Source organism: Tachyglossus aculeatus, chromosome X1, assembly GCF_015852505.1.
Source record: "Tachyglossus aculeatus isolate mTacAcu1 chromosome X1, mTacAcu1.pri, whole genome shotgun sequence".
Taxonomy (NCBI): domain Eukaryota; kingdom Metazoa; phylum Chordata; class Mammalia; order Monotremata; family Tachyglossidae; genus Tachyglossus; species Tachyglossus aculeatus.
This window is the reverse complement of record NC_052101.1, coordinates 32,464,824-32,478,637: the sequence shown is the minus strand read 5'-3', so window position 1 is coordinate 32,478,637 and position 13,814 is coordinate 32,464,824.

Genomic DNA, 13,814 nt, shown 5'->3' with positions numbered 1-13,814 from the left:
TGCTTAGTATAGTGCTGTGCTCCCAGTAAGTGCTCAATTCATTCAATTGTATTTATTAAGGACTTTCTGTGTGCAGAGCACTGTACTAAGTGCTTGGGAGAGTACACTACAGCAATAAGCAAAGTCCCTGCTCACAACAAGTTTACAGTCTCACCGACTGACTGATAGAAGAAACCCAATTCCTGTCCCATGTGGGGGCTCCCAGCCTAAGAGGGAGGGAGTGCAGATCTTTTATTCCCGTTTTTTGAATGAGGAAACTGAGGCACAGAGAAGTTAAGTAATTTGTCCAAGGTCACTCAGCAGGTAAGTGGCAGAGCTCGGATTAAAACCCAGGCCTCCCAGATCTGCCACTTATCTGCTCTCCATATTCCAGGTGTGGGCATTTCATATCATGGCAAAACTATGTCTTTGTATTGTTTTTTCTTTCTAATACTACTCCACATTTCTCTGGCTGTCTTGGTTGTCACTGCATACTGAATCAATGATTTAAAAGAACAATCAACAATGACTCTGAGCCATGACTGATAACTCAGAGCCCATCATCGTGTAGTTGCAGTTTGGATTATTTTTCCCTGGTGCATTATCTTGCATTTGCTCATACTGAAGTTTATCTGCCATTTTTCACTCAATTCACTCAGCTTTAATAGATCTTTCTGCTGTTTACCATCTGGAAGAGCTTAGTGTCGTATGCAAACCTGAAAATTTCATTGCTCAACCCCTCTTCCATGTAATTTATGAAGACATTAAACAAAGCCAATCCTAGCACTGATGCCTACTATTCACACTTTTCTATCTTAAAAAACTAGTCATTTATTCCTTCCCTTTGTTCCCTATCTTTTAATCAATTTCCTTTTTTTAGCAGAATATTCCCCATAATCTCATGATTACTCAGTTTTCATAAAAGCCTTTGGTGTTGGACCTTGTCCAAAGTCTTTTGAAAATCTAAATTATGTCCACTTGTACCCCACAATCCTCATGTTACTGACCCCTTCAGAGAACTCCAGAAGATTCATGGAAAATCTTGTATCTTTGTTCTGACGATTTTGACACCTGTCTACATGTTCTGTTTTTGCTATCTGATAAAACAGATGTTTTATCAATTATATTTATTGAGCACTTCTCCCCCTTCTAGACTGTGAGCCTGTTGGGTAGGGACCGTCTCTATATGTTGCCGACTTGTACTTCCCAAGCACTTAGTACAGTGCTGTGCACACAGTAAGCGCTCAGTAAATACAATTGAATGAGTAGTTCTAAGTGCTGTAGTAGATTTAAGTTAATCAGGTTGGACACAGTCCCGATCCCACACGGGGCTCACAGTCTAAGTAGAAGGGAGAACACGAATTGAATCCCCATTTTACAGTTGAGGAAACTGAGGCACAGGGAACCTAAGTGACTTGCCCAAGGCCACAGTGGGCAAGTGGCCTTCCAACATGTACCATGACCACCTGCTCCTCTCATGCTCCCTCTAATAATCTAACTATAAATTTTGTAAATTCCACTACCACATTCACACTAAGAAGGCAAGTTATCACATAGTCCTCCTGGATGTCATAATCTCACCAGCAACTGGCCTAATAATCTAATCTCCCTGTGTCTCCAATTCCAAGTACTGGCCTCAGGGCAAAAGCTGTCTGTGACCACAATTAGATAGAGATGTCAAATGAGGGTTCATTCCCTTTTCAGTTAGATGTTCTCCTTTCTCAAGAACTTTCCATATCCTTATTCCAGAAGCTTTCTGCTTGATTTTAATCTCTTCCATTTTCACTGTGAGTGGCTTCCTCATAAGTGGGCCTTATGAATGAATAGCCAGTCTTGTTATTGTTCATATTTTTCCTATTTTATTCCTACTTTTTCCGAGAGATAAATGAACTCTCAGCATATGCGTATGTTTTCCTCTTGAAACGCACAAGGCTAAATATTCCTCAGGCAAGCAAAAGCACGAATACTCTGCATATACTTTATTAGAAATTCAAAGCACTTCCCCAGGGGTTAACTCATTCAGTCTTAAAGTAAGTCTCCTCATGAAATGGAAGTTATTACTCTGCACATGGGAAGGTATCAAACTGAGGCCTGTTTACAAAATCATGAAGGGTGTTGACAAGCAAAGATACAGAAGTATAATGCACCACATACTTCAACACCAGGTTTAGAGGACACATGCTCAAGCTCAAAAATGATAAGTTCGTGAAAAGCAAAGGAAATGCTTTTTTCATGGAGCTGCTGGAAGGACATTAATTTGTTATCATGCAGAGCTGTGCAGTCTGAAAATACCAGTTGGTTCATGGAGGTTTTAGATAAATTCATAGGTTGAGAGGGGGCCAAAACTGGTAAACTAGAGTTGAAGTTATGAATGTAGACAGAAGAGTGAGAGAAATTAGAAAGTCCTTTGCTAACCACTGGGGCAGATATCAAGGAGGCAACCCCAAAGCATCCATTTGGGGAGGCAGAATGCTTTGACTAAAGAGACCACTCATCCGATCCAATATTGGTATTGCTCATGTTCTCATGTACGGCATTCTTGTTTTTATTTTTTTTAATCGCCTTTATTCCTCAAGTAACAGGAGGGAGAAAGAAAATACAGTGCAGAAAATGCCTTATCATTGTGAATTCATTATTAAAATCAGACGGACATAATCCTGAGTGGGCTAGATACCAAGGAGTACCCTTCCTATGTTTTGGATTTTTTATGGTATTTATTAAATGATTTCTATGTTCTAGGACTGTACTAAGTGCTAGGGTAGATACAAGCCAAGTCCAGTTGTACATAATCCATGTCCCACGAGAGGCTCACAGTTCTAATCCTCATTTACAGATGAGGTAACTGAAGCACAGAGAAGTGAAGTGACTTGCCCAAGGCGGGATTAGAACCCACATCCTCTGTACTACACGTCTGTTGTACTTTCCAAGTACTTAGTACAGTGCTCTGCACACAGTATGCGCTCAATAAATACAATTGAATGAATGAATGAACTTAGTACATTTTACAGATGAGGAAACTGAGGCACAGGGAAGGTAAGCGACTTGCCCAAGGTCACACAACAGGAAAGTGGCAGAGCCGGGTTTAGGACCAAGGTCCTTCTGACTCTAGACTGTAAGATCTTTCCTCTAGGCCACTCTGCTTCTCGGTGGTCTTAAAAACAATGGTCAGGAGTTTCTTCTTAATCAATCAATCAATCAATCGTATTTATTGAGCGCTTACTGTGTGCAGAGCACTGTACTAAGCACTTGGGAAGTACAAGTTGGCAACATAGAGAGACAGTCCCTACCCAACAGTGGGCTCACAGTCTAAAAGGGGGAGACAGAGAACAAAACCAAACATACTAACAAAATAAAATAAATAGAATAGAAAATGTACAAGTAAAACAAATAAATAAATAGAGCAATAAATATGTACAAACATATATACATATATACAGGTGCGGTGGGGAAGGGAAGGAGGTAAGATGGGGGGGATGGAGAGGGGGAGAATCACACCGTCTCTTTGGTGTGAGGCTGCCTTTAGCCAGCTCCTATTTAAAAGATGCCAAAAGAGCTGCCTGTCTTTGTGTGTCTATGTCTTTGTGTATCTAAACAATTAAGAGGAAAGGCATGGTAAACAACTGGAGGTTTTTGAAGAGTTGGGAGACATGACTTCAGAAAAACGATCTGGACGGCAGAATGATCTGGAAACGTTATGGAGGGAGAACTAACAGGATTTGACAATGGATTAAACATGGAGTTTGAAAGAGAGTAAAGGAGTCAAGGAAAACACCAAGATTATGGGCTCAAGAGACAGGAAGGATGGTGTTTTTGATGGTAATGGGAAGGTCAGGTGGAAGACTTGGGATGGGAGATAAGTAATTGAGTTTTGGACAAATTGATCTCCAGGTGCTGGAGGAATATTCACGTAGAGATTCATGGAGGCATGAGTAAATCTGAGGTAGCAGAGAAGGAGAGGACTCAGGGCCAGCAGGGTATATTTGGGACTCATTTGCATAGGCTTGTAGTTGAAGTCATGGGAGTGAATGAGCTCCCCAAGGGAGTGAGATTTGAAACTGAGGTTTGAAGGGGACCTCTGAGCAAACTTGAAAGAAACCCGCCATCAGGAGGTGGGAAGCAGAGGGAAAGCCGGCGAAGGAGATGGGAAAGGATCAGCTTGAGAAGAGAGAAGGAAACCAGATGAGAACTGGCTCAGGAAGGTTAAGATCAGATAGTGTTTCCAGAAGAAAGCGGTGGATCAGAGTTGAAAGCAGATGAGAGATCAAAGAGAATTGAGACAGAGTAGTTCTTCAGATTGGGTTAGTGGAGTGAAAGGAGCAGAAACCAGAATGTAGAGAGTCACTAAGGAAGTTGGAGGAGAGGTAGTGGAGGCAGAGGGTGTACACAGTCCATTCGAGGGGTTTGGACGGGACTGGGAAGAAACGCAGCCACACCATGATACACCTGCCCTTGGGGTACCACCTGAATTGCTTGATGCCATACCCCACCCCTCACATGCCCCATTGGCCTTGATGCTGTGGCCGAGTGTTATGGGTAAAAATAAATACCTTCCTGTCCCCTCTTCACTTGGGCTGAGATTAAGCAATCAACAGTGAATGGAATTTGGAAGAATCTCTGCCCATCTTTGGTGTCAGATTTCAAGTTTTATTCTGATCATTACTATTGTCAGCTGGGTGACTCTGGACAAGTCTACTATTCTATTTATTTGATTTTGTGAATATGTTTTGTTTTGTTGTCTGTCTCCCCCTTCTAGACTATGAGCCTGCTGTTGGGTAGGGACCGTCTCTATATGTTGCCAACTTGTACTTCCCAAGCGCTTAGTACGGTGCTCTGCACACAGTAAGAGCTCAATAAATATGACTGAATGAATGAATGAATATTATCATTATTCTTTATGGTGTTTGTTAAGCATTTACTGTGTGCTAGGCCACTGTACTAAGCACTGGGGCAGATACACACTAATCAGGTTCAGTACAGTCCATGTCCCACATGGGGCTCACTGTCTCAATCCCCATTTTACAGATGAAGTAATTCAGGCACAGAGAAGTTAAGTGTCTTGGCCAAGGTCCCACAGCAGAGAAGTGGAGGAGCCGGGAGAACCCAGCTCCTTCTGAGTCCCAGGCCCGTGCTCTATCCACTAGGCCATGCTGCTTCTCAGGGTGTTGAAGATAGCCTCAAACTTGTATCTCATCTTGCACCTTGATCTTGTCTATCTCACCGTTGTTCCCTCACCCACGTCCTGCCCCTGGCCTGGAAATCCCTCCCTCCTCGGAACCGACAGATGTCCCCTCTCTGCACCTTCAAACGCTTGTTGAAAGCAATCTTCTCCAAGAGGCCTTCCCCAATTAGGCCCTCATTTTCTCTTCTCCCTTCTGCATCTCCCTTGCTTTTGGATTTGCATCCTTTCTTCACCCCCACCTCAGAACCACAGCACTTTAGTAGTTATTTACATATTAGAAATTACTTTATATATTATAAATTATTTATTCATATTAATGTCTGTCTTCCCTTCTAGACTGTACACTCTTCATGGGCAGGAAACATGTCTACTAAATCCGTTGTAATGTACTATGCCAAGCGCTTAGGACAGTGCTCTACACATAGTGCAAGCACTCAATAAATTTGATTGATTATTTAACATGATTAATCAATCATGATTATGTATGCAGCATAATTTTATTTACTTATTTATTTTATTATATTAGTATCTGTCTTCCCATCAGGACTGTAAATTCCTTGTGGGCAGGAAATGTCCACCAACTATGTTATATTCTAATTTTCCAAGTGCTTAGGACAGAACTCTACACACAGTAAGCACTCAATAAATACAATGGATTGATTGATTGATAGTCCTAAGCAGAAAAGCAAGGTCTGCAAGACATTCATGACACCACTACATTGGCAAATAACTTAACCCAGTAGTGTTCTGGATCTTGCTTATAGTTTTCTTTTACTTCTCTATAAAATAGAACCCTCAAGATACTTGGTACCTCTTTTCTTTTCTTCACCTTAAATATGTAAAACTTTCCATCAAATGCTTACCAGGCAACTCAAAAGTCAGCAACGCAACAATCGGCGCTCTGCCATACCTCCACAACCTGACATGAGTCAAATGGAATGGTGACTTCCTTCATTTTGGTACAGTTGTTACATCCTTTTCTGAAAACTCTTCAGTCCTAGGGATTTCAAAGGTTTTTAGATCTAAATCAATAAAGAATAAATGAATAAGGCCGTCAGTCACTGGCAGAAGCAGAAAAGAAATCCTCACCAAAGCTCAGCTCTTTGATACCCCTCTCCTGGCAACATATGAAAAATAGAGAAGAAATCTATCTCAGTAGCGTCAAGGTTTTCTAATGAGCGGTTCACTTTACCCAGAACTCCAAGTTTTTAGTTTCATACCCATAAATTCTTGGACTTCTTGTGACACTTCCTTAAAACTGATAGGGAAGTGGCTGCCATGTCAAATGGCAAATGGCAAATGTATATCCATTAGCCTTGCCTAAGAAAATTACATTATAGTTGAGTGGTGTAACTGGAATTTAGGTATAAATTATTTTCTCCCCGAATCCCCTAATGTCATTTACAAAATGCAGTCCTATTAGTGGAAATGAAAATGAGCTAGCAATGGAAACTCAGACAGGCAAATATTGTCCAATCACAGGATAATTAACTTTATACTTGCCAGCCACGTGAGCGTCCAGGGCTCACGAGTATGAGAAGAACCCACCAGAGAACAGTTAACTATAATTTATTTTAATGCCTGACTCTCACTGTTGACTGTATTTGTGAGCAGGGATCATGTCTACCAAAGCTATTGTATTTTTTCATCATCATCATCAATGGTATTTATTGAGCACTTACTATGTGCAGAGCACCGTACTAAGCACTTAGGAGCAGTGTGGCCTACTGAAAAGAGCATAGGCCTGGGATCCAGAAGGACCTGAGTTCTAATTCATTCATTCATTCGATCGTATTTATTGAGCGCTTACTGTGTGCAGAGCACTGTACTAAGCACGTGATCCTCAGCTTCAACACTTGTCTACTGTGTGACCTTGGGCAAGTCACTTCACTTCTCTGTGCCTCAGTTACCTCATCTGTAAAATGGGGATTAAGACTGTGAGCCCTTATGTGGGGCAGGGACTGTGTCCAACCTGATTATGTTGTATCGAACACAGTGCTTAGTACAGCACTTGGCAGATAGTAAGCGCTTAATACATGCCACAGTTATTATCATCACTATTATTATTAGGAGAGTACAACACAACAGAATTGGTAGAGACATTCCCTGTCCACAGTGAGTTTACAGTATAGAGGAGGGCAGAGACATAAATATAAATAAATTATCATTAAATCCTGTCGGTTCAACCTTCAAACATCTAAAATATGTCCTTTCCTCTCCATCCAAATGGCTACCATGTGAATCCAAACATTTATTCTCTCCTGTCTTGATTACTGTAGCAACGTCCTTGCTGACCTCCCTGCCTTCTGTCTCTCCCCATTGCGGACCATAAGTACAGTCCCTGGCACCTAATAAATGCTTAACAAATACTAGTTATTATTGTTATTTCACTCTGCTGCCTTGATCATTTTTCTGCAAAAATTATCAGTCTGTGTTTCCCCACTCCTCAAGAACTTCCAGTGGTTGCCCATCCTCCTCCACGTCAAACAGAAACTCCTTACCATCGGCTTTAAAGCACTCAATCACCTTGCTCCCTTCTACCTCATGTAATTACTCTCCTACCACAATCCAGCCTGCTTCTCTCATGCCAACCTACTCACCTTGATCTTCTAGACTGTGAGCCCACTGTTGGGTAGGGACCGTCTCTATATGTTGCCAACTTGTACTTCCCAAGCGCTTAGTACAGTGCTCTGCACACAGTAAACGCTCAATAAATATGATTGAATGAATGAATGAATGAATCTCATCTATCTTGCTGCTGATCCTTCACCTACGTTCTTCCTCTGCCCTGGAACCCCCTCCCTCTTCATATCCAATGTTGCGAACTTGTACTTCCCAAGCGCTTAGTACAGTGCTCTGCACACAGTAAGCACTCAATAAATACGACTGAATGAACTGAATGAATGACCATCTCTCTCTCCCCCCTTTCAAAGTGTTATTGAAGGCACATCTCCTCCAAGAGGCCTTCCCTGACTAAGTCTTCATTTCATTTTTCCCATTCCCTTCTGGATCACCCTGATTTGCTCCCCCCTGCCCTCAGACCAACGCCCTTATGTTCATCTCTGTAACATTTATTTGTATTAATGTCTTTCTTCCCCTCTAGACTGCAAGCTCGTTGTGAGCAGGGAGTTTGTCTGTTATATTGTTGTGTTGTACTCTCCCAAGCCCTTAGTACAGTGTCCTGCATGCAGTAAGCACTCAATAAATATGATACATCAATTAAATTATTTATAATATGTAATTTAGAGCTACGTGCAGAAGTGCTGGGCGTTTTGCACAGTTCCAAGTGCATAGACAACGCAGAAGGAAGAGTGGACCGGGGAAAAGAGGGCTTAATCAGAGAAGGCCTCTTGGAGGAGATGTGACCTTAATAAGGTTTTGTCCTCTGTCTCCCCCTTCTAGACTGTGAGCCCGCTGTTGGGTAGGAACTGTCTCTATATATTGCCAACTTGCACTTCCCAAGCGCTTAGTACAGTGCTCTGCACACAGTAAGCACTCAATAAATATGATCGATTGATTGATTGAAGGTGGGGAGAGTGGAGGTTTGGTATATATGTCTCTTATTAAAGTGCTCAATAAATATCATTGATTGATTGACTATCCACTGAGTTACAAATAGTGGCTGGTCCTTGTCTTCTTTGTTCACAGTCTAAGGATCCATGGCAACTTATTCAGGAGAGGTAGAGAAGGTCCTTATTTTGGCTTCTAGACCAATATTACATTTTCTGGGTCAGAATAAGTTATTTTTTCTGTGTGTGTGTGTGTGTTTGCACGTGTGTGTGTGTGCTCTTTTTCTCGAGTACTATAAAAGAAAATGACCTTGGAGAACTGCACTGCCACTCTGGATGCCCCCAAACACTCTTCCCTGCCCATGACTTCTCTTTGGGCAGCAAGGACATTGGGAGTAATGGGAAATGTGCTTGTGGGAAAATCTGAGTTTGCAGCACAGCTTCCCCCAATTCCCAGACCTTGCTGACACCCTGGTGCTGATTTCAGGACTCCATACTATACCACCCAAGTAAACTAGAAGCCGCACCAGGGAGACTTCAGGGAGTTTTGTTGATAACCCATGTATTGCTAGTCACACAGGCGGAAACCAGGTGGAACTTACAGTGTACAGTGACAAGTCAAGTTAGTGTAAGCTACTTCTACTACTACCGTGTTTTTCAAATATTTTATTTTATGTGTAAAATCTACTTTCCATCGGCTCCGTTGGAATGGCATATTAATTTTTAGCCGTGGTTTGGTGGTGTTTTTTTAAATCTGAAGTGTTATCAATCATTTAATATAATATGATAGATAATATAATAGAGCTGATAGACGTGTTCCCTGCAAGACATGTAAATGTGGTTGATAAGACCAATATGTGACTGACAATCCAATCAAGAAATGGTATATTTGTTGAATGCTTACTGTTGGCAAAGCACTGTAATAATAATAATAATAATAATAATGGCATTTGTTAAGCGCTTACTATGTGCAGAGCACTGTTCTAAGCACTGGGGGGGGTTACAAGGTGATCAAGTTGTCCCACGTGGGGCTCACAGTCTTAATCCCCATTTTACAGATGAGGTAACTGAGGCTCGGAGAAGTTAAGTGACTTACCCAAGGTCACATAGCAGACATGCGGTGGAGTTGGTATTCGAACCCATGACCTCTGACTCCAAAGCCCGGGCTCTTTCCACTGTGCCACGCTGCTCCTCCGTACTAAGCATTTGGGAGAGTACAGTACATGTCCGCTGCCCAAAAGAAGCTTAAAGTCTAGGTGGGGAGAAAGGTATTAAAATAAATTACAGATATATACATAAATGCTGTGAAGCTCAAGGTGAGGTGGATGAAGGGAACAAATCCAAGTGCAAGGGAGAGAGAGTAAGAGAATTGAGGGCTTAGTCGGGAAAGGCCTCTTGATTTTAATGTGATTTTGAAGGTGGGAGAGGGGTGGACTGTCAGATATGAAGGGGGAGAGAGTTCCAGGCCAGAGGCAGGGAGTAAGTGAGGGGTCAGTGACAAGATAGAAAAGTAGGGGTACAGTGAATAGGTTGGCATTAGAGTAGCGAAGTGATATTGCCGGATTGTTATAGGACTAAGAGGAGGAAATGTTCTCTTTCGGTGTGAAGAGCATTTTAAACATAAAGGAATGGGGTGGCGGTCAGAAGGGAAGATAGTTGCTAAGGGGACTCTCTTTACCTCAGCAAACTCTGCAGAATGGAGATTAGAGTTTGCTGAAGAACAGGCTTAAAGTCAGGGTGGAAGGGTTGATAGGGAGCATTTGACCGATATAATTGCGTTTGATATGGAGACAGTCATTGGAAATGTTTAGGAGGGGAGTAATGTGCTTTGAGTGGAAAATAACAAGGCACCAGAGTTTATGACAGGCGAGGAAATGAGAAACTGAATTGGAAAGGTTTATGAGATGTATGGTAACCTCAAACAAGAAATGAACCTACTGGACAGGGAATTTGGTTCCGGGGGTAGTTTTTAGAGACCTCAAGAAGGAAGCAGGAATAGGAACTGCCTATGTTTGAATGAGGAGTGGCGGCAGGAAGTCAAGTTACAAGTTGCCGTAATTTAAGTAAATGCCTTTTATGATTTTTGTTTCTCTAGAGGTCATACTTTTAAAAATTAGTTCATTTGCCTTTCCTGTTCTCCATAGCTTTTAATTTCAGTAGTTTTCTTTGAATATGTAGAGATTTAATTTTTCTGTATTTTGAATGAGCAGGAAACTTCTAAGGAAATTATAGACTTTGGTATCATTATAATGCAAATATGAAACATGAACCCGTACTTTTCAAGAAGCATTTTTATAGACACAGCATGGCCTCGTGGAAAGAGCCTGAGCTTGGGAGTCAGAGGGGTTGGGTGTTACTTGCTTGCTCTGTGACCTTAGGCAAATTACTTGACTTCTCAGTGCCTGTTTCTTCAATTGTAAAACGGGAATTAAATACCTCTTTTCCCACTTAATTAAACTGTGGCCCCAAATGGGACAGGGAGTGTGTCCAACTTGACGATTGTGTATCTACCCCAGTGCATAGAACAGTTATTGACACATAGTAAGCACTTAATAAATATACTACTACTAATACTTGTAATAATAATATTAATAATGAATGCTGAGACTACATGGCCAAGAAACTAGGTATTTCTCCAGTGCAGGTTAGAAACCTGAACTAAACTAGAGCAGCAGGATGGCAAGAGCACATGCCTGGGTGTTGAGGACCTGAGTTCTAATTTTGCCTCTACTACTAACCTGAAGTTTGACCTTGGGTGAATCACTTAACTTCTCTATGCCTCAGTTTCCTCATTTGTAAAATGGGGAACCATTACTCCTTCTCCCTCCTACTTAAGAGAGTGAGCCCCATGTGGGACAGGGATTATGTCCGACCTCGGATATCTCGTAAATACTCCAGCGTTTGGCACATAGTAAGCATTTAGCTAAGAACACGATTTTTATTATTCCAACTCTATTGTCGTGCGCTCTCCCAATCGCTTAGTACAATGTACCATGGATGGATTGAGAAAGGAAGCAGAGGACAGGAGATCATCAAAATCAAACTTTTCTGTGCCTCAGTTCCCTCATCTGTAAAATGGGGATTAAGACTGTGAGCCCCACGTAGGACAATCTTGATTACCTTGTATCCCCCCTAGTGCTTAGAACAGTGCTTGGCACATAGTAAGCGCTTAACAAATACCAACATTATTATTATTATTATTATTATTACCAAAAGAAGCAGGAGTTGCTGTATGATGAAGACAGCTAATTCCAAAAAAACAGCCGAAGGGTAAGGGCTGCTTCAACGAAAGAGGGGTGTGACTTAGTGAGGAAACTTGAGGCTTGAGGTGCTTCGCAGAGTGTTCCCTCCCCACAGCACCTGTATATATGTTTGTACAGATTTATTACTCTATTTATTTTACTTGTACATATTTACCATTCTATTTATTTTGTTAATGATGTCCATCTAGCTTTACTTCTATTTATTCTGACACATGTCCACATGTTTTGTTTTGTTGTCCATCTCCCCCCTCTAGACTGTGAGCCCGTTGTTGGATAGGGACTGTCTCTATATGTTGCCATCTTGGACTTCCCAAGTGCTTCGTACAGTGCTCTGCACACAGTAAGCGCTCAATAAATACAATTGAATGAATGAATCTAACTTTACTTCTGTTTATTCTGATGACACCTGTCCACATGTTTTGTTTTGTTGTCCGTCTCCCTCCTCTAGACTGTGAGCCCATTGTTGGGTAAGGACCGCCTCTCTATGTTGCCGACTTGGACTTCCCAAGTGCATAGTACAGTGCTCTGCACACAGTCAGCGCTCAATAAATACGATTGAATGAATGAATCTAGCTTTACTTCTGTTTATTCTGATGACTTGACACCCGTCCACATGTTTTGCTTTGTTGTCTCCCCCCTCTAGACTGTGAGCCCGTTGTTGGGTAGGGACTGTCTCTATATGTTGCCATCTTGGACTTCCCAAGCGCTTAGTACAGTGCTCTGCACACAGTAATTGCTCAATAAATACGATTGAATGAATGAATCTAGCTTTACTTCTATTTATTCTGATGACTGGACATCCGTCCACATGTTTTGTTTTGTTGTCCGTCTCCCCGCTCTACACTGTGAGCCCGTTGTTGGGTAGGGACTGTCTATGTTGCCGACTTGGACTTCCCAAGCGCTTAGTACAGTGCTCTGCACACAGTAAGCTCTCAATAAATACAATTGAATGAACGAATCTAGCTTTACTTCTGTTTATTCTGATGACTTGACACCTGTCCACATGTTTTATTTTGTTGTCCGTCTCCCCCCTCTACACTGCGAGCCTTTTGTTGGGTAGGGACCGTCTCTATATGTTGCCGACTTGGACTTCCCAAGCGCTTAGTGCAGTGCTCTGCACACAGTCAGCGCTCAATAAATACGATTGAATGAATGAATCTAGCTTTACTTCTGTTTATTCTGATGACTTGACACCCGTCCACATGTTTTGCTTTGTTGTCTCCCCCCTCTAGACTGTTAGCCCGTTGTTGGGTAGGGACTGTCTCTATATGTTGCCATCTTGGACTTCCCAAGCGCTTAGTACAGTGCTCTGCACACAGTAATTGCTCAATAAATACGATTGAATGAATGAATCTAGCTTTACTTCTGTTTATTCTGATGACTTGACACCTGTCCACATGTTTTGTTTTGTTGTCCGTCTCCCCCCTCTACACTGTGAGCCTTTTGTTGGGTAGGGACCATCTCTATATGTTGCCGACTTGGACTTCCCAAGTGCTTAGTACAGTGCTCGGCACACAGTAAGCGCTCAATAAATACAATTGAATGAATGAATCTAACTTTACTTCTGTTTATTCTGATGACACCTGTCCACATGTTTTGTTTTGTTGTCCATCTCCCCCCTCTAGACTGTGAGCCCTTTGTTGGGTAGGGACCGTCTCTATATGTTGCCGATTTGGACTTCCCAAGCGCTTAGTACAGTGCTCTGCGCACAGTCAGCGCTCAATGAATACAATTGAATGAATGCATCTAGCTTTACTTCCATTTATTCTGATGTCTTGACAGCCGTCCACATATTCTGTTTTGTTGTCCGTCTCCCCCCTCTAGACTGTGAGCCCTTGTTGGGTAGGGACCGTCTCTATATGTTGCCGACTTGGACTTCCCAAG